At 36.4% G+C, this 18,019-nt stretch overlaps 2 long non-coding RNA genes across 3 annotated transcripts in view; one reads left to right on the forward strand and one right to left on the reverse strand.

The window, feature by feature from the left end:
* LOC116216931 overlaps nucleotides 1-18,019 on the forward strand; it is a 103,829-nt gene that overhangs the window by 59,767 nt on the left and 26,043 nt on the right. The window lies entirely within an intron of this gene.
* The window catches only part of LOC104912166, a 90,743-nt gene continuing 72,848 nt past the window's right edge, over nucleotides 125-18,019 (reverse strand). The window contains exon 3 of the long non-coding RNA XR_794437.2: nucleotides 125-7,165. This is a non-coding gene — a long non-coding RNA (uncharacterized LOC104912166). The remainder of the gene's footprint in view (nucleotides 7,166-18,019) is intronic.

Genomic DNA, 18,019 nt, shown 5'->3' on the forward strand with positions numbered 1-18,019 from the left:
AATGGCTGTCCAGGGAGGTGGTGGAGTCACCGTCCCTGGAAGTGTTCAAGAAGCATCTGGATGAGGAGCTGTGAGATATTGTTTAGTAGATTGTGGTAGCAGTGGTAGTGAGAAGATGGTTGGACTAGATGATCTTATAGGTGGTTTCCAACCTTGTGATTCTATGATTCTATGATTCTGTGATCTAGCATATCTTTGATCTTATGTTGTTGTTGCCTTCCAAGACAGGAAGAAGAGATTTTAAAAGATAAATGAGGTAAAGCTACTATTATAACCTCACTAGAAATTTTATTATCCTAACAGATGAGTTGTAATAGATGTTCATGTTAGTCTTGATTTTTTTCTTTTCTTTTCTGAAACAAATTGCATTCCTGTAAGGGAGAATATAAACTTACTAAACTTTCTTCAAGGAGAAGATATGTTGAAAGATAGAGAGCTAAAAATGATTTGGGAGCCCAAGACTCAACTGGTTGCTCTTTTATCTGCTCTGTAGATTTTGGATGAATCAGTTGGAAGGACGGATTACTCTAACAAAGGTGAAAGTGTGAAGAGATCAAGCTCCCAAAGTTGCCAAGAGAAATGAACTGATCTAGCTAGTGTTTTGGAGAAGAAAACTTACAGTAGTAGTGTAGTTCTTCAGCTGACAAACAGCAGAAGAGAAATGAGAATATTAAATAATAATAATAATAATATTTTGAGGAAAAATACCATCTCCTTGATAGATACAAGCATTATTACCTCCTGGTTCGACTATGTATTTCCCTATTTCATACATACTAATATATTTAAATAGGTACTTTGTGTCTATTTAATATATTAAACTCAGCCTATAGTATATATGCATATATAAAATATACAGCAGTTGTACCTCTTCCTGTGTGTGAACAAAGATTTGCTTTGCAGAAAAGTTGACACTGTTTTATTTGACAAGGAACGGTAGATTTTGGTTTCAGAAAGGCACATTTGATTGAAAAAATAAAAACAAGTCAGTGCTCTCTGGAAACTTGTAGCATTCAACCCAGCCACAGCTGGCATTAATTTAAGGTATCTCAGCTTTGCTTCTGACTGTGGAAGGGAAGCATGAGGGTCTGTTGTTTTGGAGGTTTCATGGTCCTTAGGGTTCCCAGGAAACTTTCTAAGGTGCAATAGATCAGTGGTGTTGTAAGGCAAGTACTTCTGCATGAGCATTTTCTGAAATATTGCAATAAGGCTGCTGCGAACTCTATGTGCTTCTGACTCAGTGAGAAGTAGAAACTATTTCCATGACAGAATTTGGGATTTCCATCTTGATGTTTTTTCATGTGCTGTAAGTAAGTATGTTCAGAAAGCTTATTCCTTTATGAGAGAGCTTCAGGACCCAGTGCATCTCCTCTAAATTTTTCTTATTATTTCTCTAAGTCTGAGGTAGTTTTGCTACAGTACTGCCATCCTAATGCTATTGAAAGTTCTTCTGCTCTAGATGAGGCTAACTAGGTTATAGATCGAGAGCTCATTTTTCTAAAACGAGGATCCTGAATGCTTGCTACTTGTCTGGTATGCATGGGCTCATTTCACTCTTTCTGTTTGGCTTGCTTTTGATAAGAAAGCTGTTAGCATCATTTTGCTGGTCTATTTGAATTTTCATGATATGGACCTTGCTTCTAGGCAGACTTCTTGCAAGTTATCTCACTTGCAAATTTCTTGGTTTAGATTTGGGGCACTGAGTTAAGCAAGTAGTCTTACTTCTAAACATGCGGTGATGGTACAAAGGCACTTGCAATTTTATTTGAAGTTCAAATCCTTGCTCTAATACTGTTTCATTGTTTTTTGTCTGGGTCGATTCATCTATGGTAAGTGCCTGTTTGTCACTGTTGTAGCAGAAATGCTAAGTCATGGCCTGAAACAGTGATTGAGCAAGCACGTGGTGGAAAGGCAGGGCCAACCCAGTAGAGCTGAGCTGCATGCAGAGCACCTGAGTAATTGGAAAGCATGGAACCAGGATCCCCCCCCTTTCCAGATTTCATTTAAGGGTTAGCAGTGGAGGTGAGAGTATCTTGTGGGAGGTCACTTCCTACTGAAGGTCTTCCAAGGTAAGCAGTTTTTCCTTTCTTTGTTTCTGCATCTATGGCTGCAGCATTTGGGACTGTTCTCATTTATTGTAGCCTAGGATTGTACTACTCTGCTATTATTGTTATACGTTCCATCACTTTTTATAGCATTACAGTTGTCATTAGCTGTTAATTCAACTTCTATACTGTTGTGTTGTTCCTGCATCTCGGTGCTGTAAAATTGCTGGCCGTATCAACCCAGATCTGGGGTAGTGGGATGTGCAAAGGCAACATCCTTAGTATTGTTTGAGAAACATTGTAAAACCATAAATAAACAGAAGGGAAGAAAAATAAGCAGAAATATTTCTTTATTTCAGTGAAGCCTTAGAGAAAGTGGAGTGGGGAAAATAAAGAACATAAAGATGGGGGAAACAAATGATTTTTGGTCCCTGAATCCTAACTATCAAAATATGAAAAACAAAATGAAACCAGAGTATTGGCTCTGCATGCTAGCCCACTCTTATCTGGTTGGTGATAATGAGAAACAGTTCTGGTCTTCAGTCTGATTTGAAGACTAGTAATTATCACTTGCCACCATGCAAAAAATGCTGTTGGGATCATATGACTTTTATGAGAGCTGAGCATGCACTGGGTTAACTGGTATTATGCTTATTCAAGTAGATACCGTATGTAACTTTCTGAAGTTTCTCAGTTTGCATAATGACTTAATGTAACACTATTGCTAGCTCAGTCCTTGTTTCCTTTGAACAGATGTTAATGGTTGTGCTTTTTAATATAAACCTAAAACCCTAGAGAGACTCTGTATTTTATTTTGTCTTAGTAGTGTATGAATTTTCCCTTGGTTTACACTGAGGCTAGCAGAACTTACCCATTCAATGGCATTTTATTATTTTTTACCCTTTGTGCAGACGGCAAATTAAGAATCGCGTGTGTGTATATGGGTGTGCATATATACATATATCATATAACACTATTCCAAAGTTATCAGAATGCCTCTGAACCATCATAACAAGAATTTTGTGTACCCTGCCTTACCTTGGCCTTTAGAGAGCTTGAATCAATGCTCGCAAAGGCTCAGCATAGAAACATGTTCACCTGCTGTAATGAATAGTAACGTGAATTTATAGAAATTACAGGGTCCTGGAAATCCAGGGCTGCTGTTTTCTTTAACCAGTTCCACAAATAATCAAGGAATCTGATTAATTTAAATCAGTACTTTAGAGAAGAAAACTCATTCATAAATTGGTTTTGGTTACTAATATCCTTTATATTTGTCAGCATATTCTTTTGACTTGGTATTTGCAATGTGGGAGTAAAGTCTCAGGTTTTTTTTGCAACTCTCAAGCTTTTGAAATGATCTGGAGTAGGAGTAAAAAGAAAATGTGGAAGAAAGGTATTTGATAAAAGTATACCCAGGGTTCAGGTCTTGTTATATTCTGGGCATGTGCCAACTGAACTGAAATAGCATGTTGCTTTCCTGAAAAGATGAGGTTTTGAAACATCTAAGAACTAGATGTTGCAAGAGGCATTAGTTCTTTATTTTCACCTTGTCCTTAGGTGAAGTTCTAAAAGTTGAATGTCATTAGTACATTAGTTGGGATGTTGTTTTTTCTCCTCTACCAATAGATCGTAAGTATGGGTATGTTTATAAATTTGAGAAACCCTTTCAAAGGAAGTCATACACATGTTAAGAAAAGAAACCCTTCCTTAAAGAAAAGAATGATGCTACACAATTCACCATGTACTACTTGAAAAAGTCTGTTTGTTTTATTTTAAAGTATGCATCATGAAATGCAGTGTTATGGGAATGAATGTACCTGAGAGCCCTGTTTACTGTCATTTAAAGAAATCTGCTGCCTGTGGCTCACTGTGAAGTTTTATGTCACTCTTCCTCACTACTTTTCTTTCTATTCCTGTCCCTAATGATTTCTGCAGGAAACCTGATAGATAAGTACAAAGACCTTTTTCTGTTATTTTATCCACGTGTCTCACATACTCTCATTGTTTGAGCTTGTCTTGCTCACCACTGCTGCTGTTATAAAATCTCAATAGCCCCTTATACTTCAGGTATGTCTCTAGCCTTAAGGATTCAGTCTTTCCATTTAGACCAGGTTAATCACAACACAGTGATTCCTAATTACTTCTTAGTAATACCAAATATGTTGCAGTTCTATATTTTACGTTGGTTACATCAGTAACACAATATATTCAAAATCCAGCGAAGCCATACCCTGCTTCTGCACGTTGTACTTTGCAAGAAAGATAATGCATGAACGTAGTCAGTAGAGATGACTCACTAAGATGAATAAATGGCTGGCTTTTGTTGCAGTCAGTGTGATGTCTGGGGTGATAGGTTGTTTTTCCTTTCCTTCTGTATACGTCCAAGGCTCAACTGACTTTATATTTTAAAGACAGTTGCTAATGGCATAATGCTTTTCTTTCAGTTAGTAAATATACTGAAGAGATTGTATAAAGCAATAAAGTATAGATTGGTTAAAGCGTGTGATCACCTCCAGAAGTGACTCTGGGTGGCAAAACAACTTTCACAGATTCTAAAGCACTAGAAAATGATAAACTTTGGCTTTTTTTTATCTGAAAAGTCTTGTGCTGTTGATGTAGTTATTTACTTGTTAATGTTTTTGCTTATTTGGACATTTGATATTTAAAACTGAAAATGCTCCAATCATTTTGTAAAGAAGACACTAAGTCAGAAGTGCATGGTATAAAAGTCTGTCAGCAAGGCAGTTTTTGTTTTCTTTGTTATCAAGTAGCTGGAACAATGCAGAGCTAATGCAGGGACCAATACTAACATAAACAAACTTGTCATAAGAACCAACAGTTGTGCTATAAACTCCTGGAGCGATAAACAACCTCATTTATCATTATCATTTAACAGCTTAAAAATTTTGCTGACTTAATTTAAGAAATTGCAAATTGATTATGTATTTAAAAATTCATGTGATTTCTATAGTTGTTACATGAATTATCACTCTTACGCACAATAATCATATAAATGAGTTCGCCAAGACCAGTAGCGAACCAAACTTGTGTTCTTTTTCCATAAAAAGGAGCAATCAGTCTTGCTCTGGCTGAGAAGTTGAAATCTGCACCTGCAAACTTTCACTGTCAGACTTTTCTTCTAGTTTGAATATTTATTTATTTTAAAACATATTTTGAAGGCTCAGCACTCTGCTTTGTTGGCTACAGACAGAAACATTCCTGTATTACTGAGGTGCAAGTAGCATTTTGAACAAGTACTGTGCCTGAGTAATGTGAACAGGTATGATTCATTAGGCAAGTATAGCACCTAATTCCCCACTGCCCCAGCTCCTATCTGGGGCTAGCTACTGCTGAATGGAACATCTGAATGTCACTTTCCTGTTGTGGTTTGCGACAAATTGTATTGTTATGAAAATCATTGTGTCATTATGGAGATCCAAGCTTTAAGATTCTTAATTTACCACAGAAAAATTTAAATATATAACTTCTTGCCTAAATCTTCCTTTCTCATATGTCCATTGCAGTACTGATTCAAGTAATTAGGTAGTATCTTACTGAATTTTTGTCACAAAGTAAGCATTTTCCTAGAACGTGCCAGCCAATTTCAGCACAAGGAACAATGCACTTCTCCTTCTCTTTACCTTTCTTCCTGTCCAGGAGTAATACTGCTTTACTAAATGATCCACGGATTCAAAAAACAGCATTTGATAAGAGTCCATGAGTCTCATTTTGTCATCAAATAAACAGTTAAACTTACGATTAAATAAACACAATGAGCAATTGCATTTTTTTCTTTTTAAAGTTCAGAGGTGAAAGGGAAATTATAGGATGCAAATTTTTTTTTTTAATTACCACATATGAGATTGAATAATTGAAGCTATCAGATGCTTAATTTCCTGTAGAATCTGACATCTTTTGGCATGCCATTCCAAGGGTACCTCTGCAAAGTAACTTCCTGGCATGATATGGCCGTGCTTGAACAGTTTTAACCTCTCTTCTGTGTTTTAAATCCTGCTGAAGCCCTTTTCTGTGTATTTGAAGTAAACATTCAAAACCCATGCACTAACTATGGACTTGGATATCTCTTCAGAAAACTACTGAGCTCAAAGCATTGCAATCTTGTTATGTCTGACGATGTCCTGCTGCTACTTGGTACAATTCAAAATGTGATCTCATGGAATCCATTTAGATAGGGTACAGGATCTGCACCACCACTGCCAAAAAGAAAGTCCATGTGTACTGGGGAAGTGAAGTAACTATAAAATACAAAAACATATCTGATTTTGTGATTTGCCCTTTTTTTTTTTTTTAAACAATTTTCAATTATTCTGACCACTCATTACTTTTAATTCTTATTCTGTACAATATTTAGCATTTCTTGTGTTGTAGTTGAGCTTAGTTGTTAAAAAAAATCAACTTCCTGGTTGTGTTATATAATATCGTATATTCAGGTGATTGTATATCACAATTCTTATCTTGTATGTAGTCAAGTAGAGTGTGTATATATAAACAGCTATCACATAATACCAGTCTTTCATAGAGCCTACTGGGTGGAGTACAAAGATGTGAGATATGTACAGTCATGAAGAACTTTGGGGCAGACTGCTGACTGCAAATGTATTAAGTCTGATTTCTGCATGGTGTTCAAGAAATAGCACTTGGGTTGAACATAGTTCCAGGAACTCAGATGCAAATCTGTTTGTATCTTATACAGAGGGAATGCCCACTGTACATAGTAGCTGATAGTCATGGGGAACTTGTATTATGCATTTGGAATGATGCGAACAAACTCTACCTTGTCTGGAGAGGTATAGCATTCATAGAGCAAAGTGATGGAATTCATCTGTGGCCGATTTCTATCAAGCAGAAATAAGTGAAGTCTTAATTTATTTCTTACAAAACTGTATATTGCCATTTATTAAAAGAGATTGCAAGGTAGCAGAGCAACTTCAGTAGGCTGATGGCATTATACTTGACATCTTGTTGTGCATCCCGACTTCAAGTTTTTTTGAAAGATGACTTTCAGATATTGCAGGCGTACTTTCTCATCTGGAAATGCCAGTATTTGTCTTATTGGAGGTTCTACTTCAGTCCACTATATTCATATGATGAAATGACTGTAGTTTGATGAACAAACATAAGAAGGGAACAGAACAGACATGAGACAAAGTACATGTGTTATGAATGTCATTAAGAACAGATTCTCTTGATTTTCTTAAGAAACAAGATAAAAACTATAACAGCATTATTGTGGTAAATTATGAAGATAATGCATCTTCATTCATCACAATCTCAAAGATCTGCAGTGAAAGAAACAAAATCCAAACAACTTAAATGAAAATCAAAATGTTATTGCAAATCATGAGACTGTGAAGGAAAAAATTACTGCAGAGGTAATAAACCAGACCGTTATTGTTTGTGCTGTAAGAGCTTCCTCTAATTTCTTGGGCTAACAAACAATCCTATTTAATTACAGAAGCATTCTTCTTGATTAGAGTTGGCTAGTCCTTGCTTGTATCCTACTGTATCTTGTGAATAGATGAGCTAAGTGTTCTTGATCATGTGACACTCTTGGCTGAAAGCTGCTACATATTTAAATTAGCACCATTCCAAGCTATATAACATCTCTTTGGCTGAGTCCAGGCTTAGTGTTTCTTCACAATTTGAAAAGGGATAAAAAAAAAGGGAGAGGGGGGTGATATTAATGTTAAAGCAGACTTCCTCTGGCAAGGAGTTCCAAGTGTGCTTGTGTCTGAACTTGGTTAAAGAGTAAGAAATTATCAATTGATCAATGATGTTGCTTTATGCAGGAATACAAGAGTTTTCCTGAAGCTAGGCACGTTCTAAGGAGAACTGTTTAGATGCTTTCCCACTGAAAGTGTATTTTCTTTGGGAAAGTCAAAGGATTCATTTGGAACCAATCAACCCATCAGTTATGTTTGTATTTTGATTGTGGAAGATTGTTCAGGCTCAGAATATTCTCAGTGCCATAGAAGGAATAACTGAAGAAATATGGGATTTCAGCCTTGTCATCTGGATGAGGTGACACTGTATTTTTGGGTTTCTTGCTGCTCACAGTGAGATCCTGGCAGTGTCAAGCAGTGTGCGCTTGACAGTAGGGTGTCACATTTTATCAAGAAAACAATAGCAGTTAGCAGACAGCTGTAATTATTTCTTCCTAAATAATTTTTTCTTAAAATTCAATAAATGTGTATTTAGAAAGTGTGGTGAGAAGAGTATTTTCTGTACTTCAAAAGAAAAAGAATAGATGCCATATCACAAGATTTTCTCCTTTTAGAAATATTCCTCTCAGATGAAAAAGGAAAAATACCCGAAGAAGCAATCTGCAAAGCACGTGAACAATCCACATGAAAATTCCAATTTCAGTTACAACAGTGTGATATGAAGGGTGAAAGAGGAGTCATTTAATAATATTTGTTTTCTAGCTCTGCCGATTAGAATTATGTTTAATAAATTGTGTTAATTTATCTTATATCTTATTTTTTTCTAATAAAAAAAACTTTATACTTAATGCTAGTTCTAGAATTACATTTGTAGGATCTGTGGCAGCCTGGCTCCGTTTTATTACTGTATTTTAAGTTCCTAGACTTTGACCAACTTCCAAAACTACTTCTACTGTTAGTAGAAATAAGTGTATTTTAAAAAACTGAATTTCAACTGTAGGAAAGTCCTTCAAGGTTCTTGAAGGAGAAGTGTACAAACTCATGCTAATGCAGTTTTGTTTCTGTGCCCTGAAGCTTGATGCACTAATCAACAGCATACATTTAGTTTGAGTCATTTTTATATTCCTCTAAGGTGTTTAGTGACTACGCAATGGTAGAATTCCAAAGAACTTGGTGTCTTTTTTTTTCTTCTCTCTCTCAAACATTTGAACTTGAAAACATGTTAATGAGTCTCTCCTCTTTCCAAGTATCTGTTTTCTGGTGATGATGTACTCAAATGTTCATCATATAGCTTACTGTAAACCAGAATCATGTTGTTGTCGCTTATTTTTTCTTGAAACAACTGTCACAGTTTTACCTGTCTGAGCATTGATTGGGTTGGCAGCAGTGATATCACACAGAAGCTGAGAAATGTAAGCTAAAAGCCAGGCTAAATGGGTCAGTGAACTTCAGATGCTGCTGAGAAGGGAACTGTCTAGAGCCTTACAGGTATCAATAGAGATATTATTATTGCCTTGTAACCTTAGTGAAATTAGCATCTGGATTTTGTATAGTCAGTGTCTGCTTTTAATACAACAGGGATTTACGCCCTTCAGATTTTTTCCTCAGTGTTTTATGCTGCTCAAAATGATCAAAATGCTCACCAAGAGGTGTATTGTAAGAATGAAAAGCTGACTATGTATTACCTTCATGCTTTTATTTCTAGACTCTAAGAGAAAAGAAAGTAGTAGGTAAGGCTGTGGGGATTTGAGTCAGGTGGAATGTTAGTGTCTAGAAAAAAGAAAATATTTTGTTCCCTCTGTCATTTGGGGGGAAAAAAAAATCGAAGGAAAATGCCTTCAGGCTAGAACATCATTCTTTTCAGTTTCAAACAAGAAGAAAATGAAAAATAGTGAATATAAAAATAGTATGTCTACCAAGTTCTTGTTTTAATTAGTGATGTGTACTCTCCAAGCAAACTATACCAAATGTGTACAACAAGAAAATCCAAAAATGATACAGATGCATTTTGTATGTAGTATACCACAGGATTATGTCTAATACCAAGATGCTTACAATATATTTAAAAATTAAGAGATCAAATATTACGCTTATCCACCTTAGCCACAATCCTATACCTTTCCAAGATCTTGTCTCACAAGCTTAGTTGCCCTAGTGATGGGTGACTCTCAGTAGGCATTTTGCAGAGGACAAACCCAGGAAACAGCACATCAGTTGTACAGGATCTTAACTAGTGAAATGCCCCACCTCCTTGTTAGGTACTGATGTTTACTTCTTGCTGAATATAGTTATTTTCATGTGTTATTTACAAAATTATCATAGTCTTCTGTCTAAAAGGGCATCATCTTAATCAGGGATTCCAGTGAATTTTTTAAGAACTTTAATGAGCTTTTTAATTAGTCCCATTTCATTGTTCTCCTTTATTCACCCAAATGTGTACTTTACTTGCTTTCAGGCTGCTTGAGAATTATCTATTGCTTTTGCAGAATTTATTTCTGACTATTTTAAAGTAATTTCCCTTGAACAAACACTAGAAATAAAGATTCTATCCTTGTCCCAAGATTAAATTTTTTTTCTGTCGGATGCTTTCATTTGACTTACCACCCCCAGAAGTTTTAATGCATTTTGACAATTGTTCTGATTCCAATCTATAAAAAACAAAAACCAAAAACAAACAACAACAAAAAAAATTATTTCACTGTGATTGACAATTGAAACTTTGCAGTTCATTGCAGTGCTGCAGGTAATTAGTCATTACCGCGTGCTTCAGAACTTAGTACTATTTTCTGAGCTACCCAGTCACAAGGGCATGATAATAATGTGTCACTTGCCGATGAGTGCAAAATGAAAGTTTTCTGTTTAGTGTGATATAAGAAAAAATGAGCCTTTACAATAAGCTTTGTGTTTTAATTTTTCTCTGAAACTGCTATCAAACTGTGCTTTGACCACAGTGGGGGAGCATTGATTAACTACCAACAAGAAAGAATGCAGTGAACAATGAGACATCAAAGATGACAGCTTTCTGACAGTGTTTATTGAGCAGTGATTAATGAGTGACATGAACAAGGAATGTATAACTTCCAGTATATTTAAGAAGGTTAATCAAGTATCATGAGATGAAGTTCAAAAGGGTCATTAATTGGTAAAAATAAAGATCGGCAACTTTATTATAATAAGATTAGAATAAAAATGACACATTCCAGAAAACTTTGATCCTGATTGAGGACTGTCAAGGACTGCAGGCAGGATCAGATCCTATTGGCATATCCCAGCCATCTGTATTGGCCAAAGCATCATGATGTGACCATAACATGGTAGGAAGCTCCAAACAGTGGCAAAAGTAAAGCTTACCAGTATACGTGCTGCTTTCCTCCTGGCAGCCATTGGATGCTGGTGCTCAGCTCCTGGTGTGCATTCCTCACCAGCAATAGGCTCTGACATAAATGAAAATGTCCTCCCTGTGTGACTCCTTTTTCATGGAGTGAGCTCCATCCAGCATGCAAGAGCTATGGCCAGTGCTAGGCAGCCTCACATGCACCTACTTGAATTCACAGTTCTGAATTAGGTTCATAAGTTTATTTTTCAAGGAGGGATCAAAGTTAGCATATTAAACTGTGTAATCTACATAAGCAAAAGGAAGCACTGGGCACCAAGATCTTGGAACTGAACTGCATGCATCCATGTTAGGATGAGGCAGGAGCAACAGTTTTCTCACAAATGGTAGCCACTGGAAACCTCTTGCTTCCCCTTCTAATAGCACAAAAATGAGGGTGGTCATCAGGGTTATAAGAGATCAGATTCAGTTCCCCCTTTGCCTACAGGGACTGTTAAATCTCCCAGAAGAGTTGTAATTAGTGAGCTATGAAGTATTCTGTGGAAGAATGCTCTTGCTCTCTCCCGATGCTATTGCATTTGGCATTAAATAAATCTTTGCTGGAGAAAAGATGCTAGGGGAAAAGGGAGTGAAGTGGGAGAGGGCGTGTGGATATGACTTAACATAATGTCAGAGAAGTTCAGGCTTCTCATTCCCATAAGTACACCATTTTACATGTTACAGTGGATATTCAGTGGAAGAGGGAATTTATACCTCCCCATTCAAGTGGCTCCCTATTAAATTTCTATTTGAAAATTTTCTTACTCTAAAAAATTTCTGGGAGATTTGCAGAACCTGTTACTGCATTTACTCACAGCTCTTCTTTTCTCCACAAAGGGTCAGATACTGTCATTGGGAGGAAATATATGTCAGTATCCCTGTGCAGCTGGACTTAGAGATAAATCCTTTCAGCTGTGGATTGCTAGGTGTCTAGAAGGGAGAGATTTACATGTGTGATCTTGGTGCTTCTGAAGTGAAAGCTTAATATGTGATAAGGCAGATGTTTGGCTGAAGTATTTAGTTTAAATTTGGGAGCTTTAAGACAGAGGCTTGCAAAGTGTTCCTGAGTCTTTGCTATATGAAAGTGCTATGTTTCTTTTGTTAATTGGGCCATGACTACAACTGGGAGATAGCTGCTCCGGTTGACATCAATCCTATTTGTGACTGAGTGACCTGTATGATAATACCAATGTAGCTACTTAAATGATACAACTGTGTGGCTTTGAGTTTTCTTTTTCTGCTGTGTGAGGTTATTATTTTTTTTTTTTATCCCACTCAATACTGGCTAATCTTGTTTATGTGAATCTACATAGTGAACATATTAGGAAAATGTCATTGAGAAATTACTTCAGTGAAAATTATTTAATTTATTTAATTATACCTGTTGTTTCTGAAAGTGATAGCCTAAGTATGTATCATTTTCAGAAACTGCTCATTGCTGCAGTGATAAACAAGTTAAAGAACTGCTGTATGTAAACTTGTAGTTCATTAATAAGACAAAGCGATACCTGAAGCTGCTACTTTTTCTGAGACTTACGACAGCTTTGTTTTAATAAATTACATATTATATCTTTCCTATATAGTTAGCTTTCCATGTTTATCAAAACACTTTGGGGCTTGAGAAAGAAAGGTCTTTTCTTGAAACTTCTAGCATTTTTCAGTGCTTGTAAGCTCAGGAAATGGCAGGTATAATTTGTAATGTTAACTGAAGACGTTCAAAGACTGGGACTTCAATCTGAGAAGACTTCAAGTGTTAGGGAAGGCAAGGTCACAGTTGCCAGTGTTATGATCCTATTAGCACAAAGCAGTTAAGCTAATCTGAGCTTTGTTCAGACTAAGTTAACTCCTACGCTCAGGAATGGTGTTGAAAATTCAACAGGCAGCAGTTAAGAGTTGATGCAACTTTAGATCTTCTGTGTGGATTGAAAAGCCTTCCTGGTAGTGGCTAATAAATGTGCTTTATTAAGTGCTCTGGGGTCAGATTGCACTACTGTGTTTTTGAAGAAAAGTTGTATGGCAGCTCTAATTGTACTGTTTGTGGCTGAATATTTCAGAGTACGAAATACGCCCGCTCCTACTGATCTGACTGGCTTAATTCTGTCTGTAAATCAAAATCCATGCATCTTGCTGACCTCATGTATAGTTCTAGATGTAACTGCACCTAATAATGTTCTCTATTGGGTGTATGCTCTTTACACCCTCATCATCCCAAAGGAGGATTATCTGGAGTGTTGAAGGAAATGATCTCTGCATATAACTTGTATTATTTCTAGTTCTGTACCCAAAGGCATATTTAAAATACAAAATAAAAATTCAGTATTTTGAGCTAAAGTGACAAAGGAAAGTTCCAGTTTCTCTTCTGACAAAAGAGAAAACTTTGACAAAAACTCTGGTGTCTTATGGTGGGTGATAATCACTATCTGTGATGGTGTTGTAGAAACCAGATGGGAATGCCAAGCTTTATATTTTGCTGTTTTGCACAGTCCATATGTGTGATGCTAAGTGAAATTTGACAGTAGTTACATTATGAAGACAGACTCTTCAGCTCTCATCTGGAGTGTAAGAATAGGAAAACTGAACTTAAATGCTCAATATCGAGAGTAAGTATAACCCTTCCAGTCTTAATATTGTAACTTCCAGGTGTTTGTGTTATGTAGAGTTATCTTTACCTGAAGTTGGTACTTCTCAGTATGTGTGGAATTTACTACAATTGAGTTTTGCTAGCTGTGACTCTCCTTCATATCAAGACTTGCATACAGACACTAGTAAATAGCCTTTGGTGCTGTCTGTTTATCAGACCAAGATAGCCACCATTTTGTCTGTCTGAAAAAGCTACTCTTTTACTTTTTAGATGTCTCTTTCTCCAGGCACTCACTAGTTGTAGATTCATTCTGCGTGGGCTGTTGAAGGAAACGCTTGTCACAGCTGACAGATGCATAATCTCATGACTCAGTGATGACAGTAGCATTGCAACATCCTCTGCTTTGGTAACAACCATGTACAATTTGAAATCTTTGGGAAGGTCAGTTTCTCATGCTTACACTTGTTGAATCCCAAGCCTTGGCACTGTTTCACTGCTGCCTCCTGGCTGTGGGATGGGATAGACGCTGCATCCCAGGCTTATCAGACTCGGGCTTAGCAGCTTGCTTCTTTGTAATTACCATTGTCTTTTTTTTTCCTTTCCCCTCAGACTGCAGATCTTTGCATCAATGACTATTCCTATCACTTGCATCATACCCTAGGCAACAACAGTGGGGGAAATGGCAAAAAGATCTCGTAAGTGAATTCAGGGAACAAATGGATGAACACAAATATTTTTTGCTGAGCTTACCCCATCTTATAAATAAATAAATTCAAATGACAATACTACTTAACACGTGAGTCACATTTGTAAAGATCAGTTATGCTGACATTTGTCAAGAGATTATTAGAGTGTAGTAGATATTAAATGCACTGTCAGTGACCCACTGAGCCATGTAATAGTTGTGTCAAGCCCTGGCCATGCTCCCTGCTTCCAGTGCTCATCTCTCTATTGTGCATGAATCCTAGCATTGGACTCTTTGGCTGGTGGGCTGCTCTGCTGGAGCAGGCCATTAGGTATGTTTAATCCTTATCATGTCTCTGAGGTTCTTGTTGAGCAACAATAAACTCACTTTCAGACTCCTTGGATTCCATAGCTGTGGGAAAGCAGATCTTTGCTTCAAATTTCTACCTGTATTATTCTCCATAAATCACAGACAAGGTTGCTGTCTTGCTCCTGTTTGAGACAAACCAAACCAATCTATATACCAGTCTGTTTCCTTGGTGAGCTAACTGGAAGAGGAGTGGGAAACGTGGTGGTCTGTAACTTTGGTGCCCTGCTTGCAGAACATAGGGTTTTCCTTCAACATTTGGCTTGCGGTTATATCAGAGCAAAGGATTTCTGAATCTGACAAAAGCAGCCCTTGCCTCATTTTATTGATTCTTCTGATATCAGTTCAGGCAATTCCTTAAGTCCTGTTCTGATGCTTCATCTACTGCTTACATTCACATACGTACTCAATTCATACTAGTATTAATACTTCTATTACAGGTCTTCTGAAGGTCACTTAAGCAGTGTGCTGAACTGGCCAAAATAAACTCCATTAACATATTAGCACTGATAAATACATTACATTTCAGACTTGAGATACAATCACATTTATACATATTGCCCTCCAGAATACACTAAGAAAGAACTGTGGTATGTGATTCTCCTTACCCAAACTATGTCCTGTAGCATCTATGCTTGTCCTGTCCTACTCATATAGCTGCCATTTCCCAATAAACATTAAAGTCTCAGCAATATTATGGTAGTAAAAGGTAATGTAGGAGTTCAGCTTTCTGCATTACTACTTCATTTACCTAAGACACTCTCAAGTTTGCTGCAGTATCTTTAAGGAAGTATGCTAATTTAATCACAAAATCAATGTTAAATGGGTTTATAAGTCATGCACATTTTGCACAAGTATCTTCTTCCATGAATTTGAATTGTCATGTTAATTCAGCTTTCTCCTAAAGGGCTTTGAGTGATAATCTGATTTTCTCATCTAATTCCATATGTAACAGAAACAGATGATGAACTACTGGCCTGGAGCACAAAATCCTTCAAACGCATAATAGTATTTTATGAGCCTTAAAATATATATAACTCAATGTTTTATTTTTAAAAATAAATTCAAAATAAATACCTGGAAAAAATTCTGCATAATGAAAAGAGATATGAAGTGATTCCTTTGAGAATAACTTAAAAAGATGATTTTTATCCTTCAACTCATGCTCTGTCCTGATTTCTCTTAATAGGTCTTCATGTGGGTTTTGGTGCCAACAAATATTGAGGCTTTAAAATCATAGAATCTTAGAGTGGCTTGGGTTGGAAAGACCTTAGAGATCACGTAGTTCCAACAAGGGGGTGGAGAACTTGAACTCTGGGCAGCCAGAGCCAGTGTCTCACCACCCTCTCAGTGGAAAAACTTCCCCTTGAAATCTAATATGAATTTCCCCTTCTTCAGTTTAAAACCATTCCCCCTCATCCTAGTTCTATATCTGTGTAAGAAGTTGGTTTTTCTCCTATTTATAATCTACTTTTAAATACTGGAAGGTCATAATGAAGCCTACCCAGGGCCTTTTCTTCTCCAGATGATAAAAAATGTTTATAATGATAGGTGGCTGTGCAAATGTCCCCTCTTGTCTTAAGGATCACATTTCTGAGTCAACAGTGGAAGGACATGGTTCTCAAAGTTTATATGGGTCAGTTGTTATTTTATTTTGACAACATTAAAATAAGAACATCATGTGCAGAAGTCTTCTTACAACTGACAAAGACTTGCTTAAAAAGACCCAGTGCCTCAATTTTTAGATGCCTTACTCTTAATTATAACTGAGATTCTGTTGCTTTTGAAAGAAATAAATCTAAGTCTACTGCCCTTGGATCTGTCTCCCTTCCTGCCTTTTCTTGGTAGTAAAGAGTTCTATAAATGATAGCTGAATCTGATAATTAGACAAGCCTTCCTCTTGCTGTCCTGCTTCTTTTGCTGTAATGCATTTTGTCTGTTTACTGGCTTGAGGTCCCTTTCCCCCTGTGAGACTTATCTTTTTAATGGCAGTCATTTTTAACATGCACAATTTTTCTGTAAGCATGACATTCACTATCTCTATAATAACAATCATTTGGCTTATGATTTAAACCATTACAGCAGTATACCATGCTGTGAGACTCAAATGCTGGCTTCACTTTTACATTGTTTACTTTCCTATCAGCATGTTGACAGTTCATAACTCTTGGCTACTTCCACACTGACTGTAATTTCTGTAAAGCTCTAGTGGAAATAAAGAATGTCAGACAATTGTTTTTAAATTACTTGCCTAAGCATGATTTGGTAAGCTCCTGGTAAGATGCTAAACTAGCTAGTCACTGTGCTATGGCATGAATTTGACAGTAAAAGTGTGCAATGGGTGTAGTATAATTATTTAAAACTTAAGTGCAATAGACAAAGATTAATTAATGCTTTATACCAAGAAAAATATGAGATGGGATATATTAAGTACAAAACTGTTACTGTTATCTGTTTGTTTGTTTATTTATTTATTTTGCTTCCTACTCTGCTATACTCCTTTCCCCAGGACTATTGCTCCATTCAATGAATGCTTCTTGAACCCACGATCCTTTCTGAGATGAACAAAGTAGAATAGCCTCTTTTAATGCTGGTTTTGTTTTGATTAGTGGTAGCTAGTTGACTATGGAATTGAGTATAAACAGACCTTTGATTTTTTTTTTAATTTATTTTTAATTATTTTTTTTTCCTCCTTTCACCCATATGCTGCTCTCTATTTTCCATCTAAATATATGTATCTGGCCTAGCCTAGAGTGCACTGCTAGGAAAACTCATTTGAGTGCAAAGGAATCTGGAACCTTAGCACAAAGAGCTCTTAAATATGAGCATGTGAATGGAAGTTTGTTTTGTTTTTTTTTTAAGTAGGCTTACAACTTGGAGACATGGAACTGAGTTTTGCAGCTGTTTCTCAAGCCATCTCTCTGCCATAAGATTCTCAGCCATGTTTACATTCCTGTCCTATTTCAAATAAAAGATCTAAGGAATTTTTTTACATGGAAAGGAATTTTTTTTTGAACATATCCAATCTGAGATGTACATAGGTTTAACTTCAGCAATGTTTTATGAAGAAGACAGTTCCTGGCCTGCATATTTTAATGTTAAGAAGCATAATAAAATACATACGGTGTGGTGTTAGTATAGATGAAAATACATATGGACATTTCTGTTGCACTTAAACTTCACCATGCACTTTTTTTCATTTTTTTCATTTGTAAACTGAAATTTGTTTCTTTTGTGGCAAATCTCTATGTAATTAAAAGGGAAAAACAATAAGGTAGTACT

The sequence above is a fragment of the Meleagris gallopavo genome, chromosome 9 (genome assembly GCF_000146605.3).
Source record: "Meleagris gallopavo isolate NT-WF06-2002-E0010 breed Aviagen turkey brand Nicholas breeding stock chromosome 9, Turkey_5.1, whole genome shotgun sequence".
Lineage (NCBI taxonomy): Eukaryota > Metazoa > Chordata > Aves > Galliformes > Phasianidae > Meleagris > Meleagris gallopavo.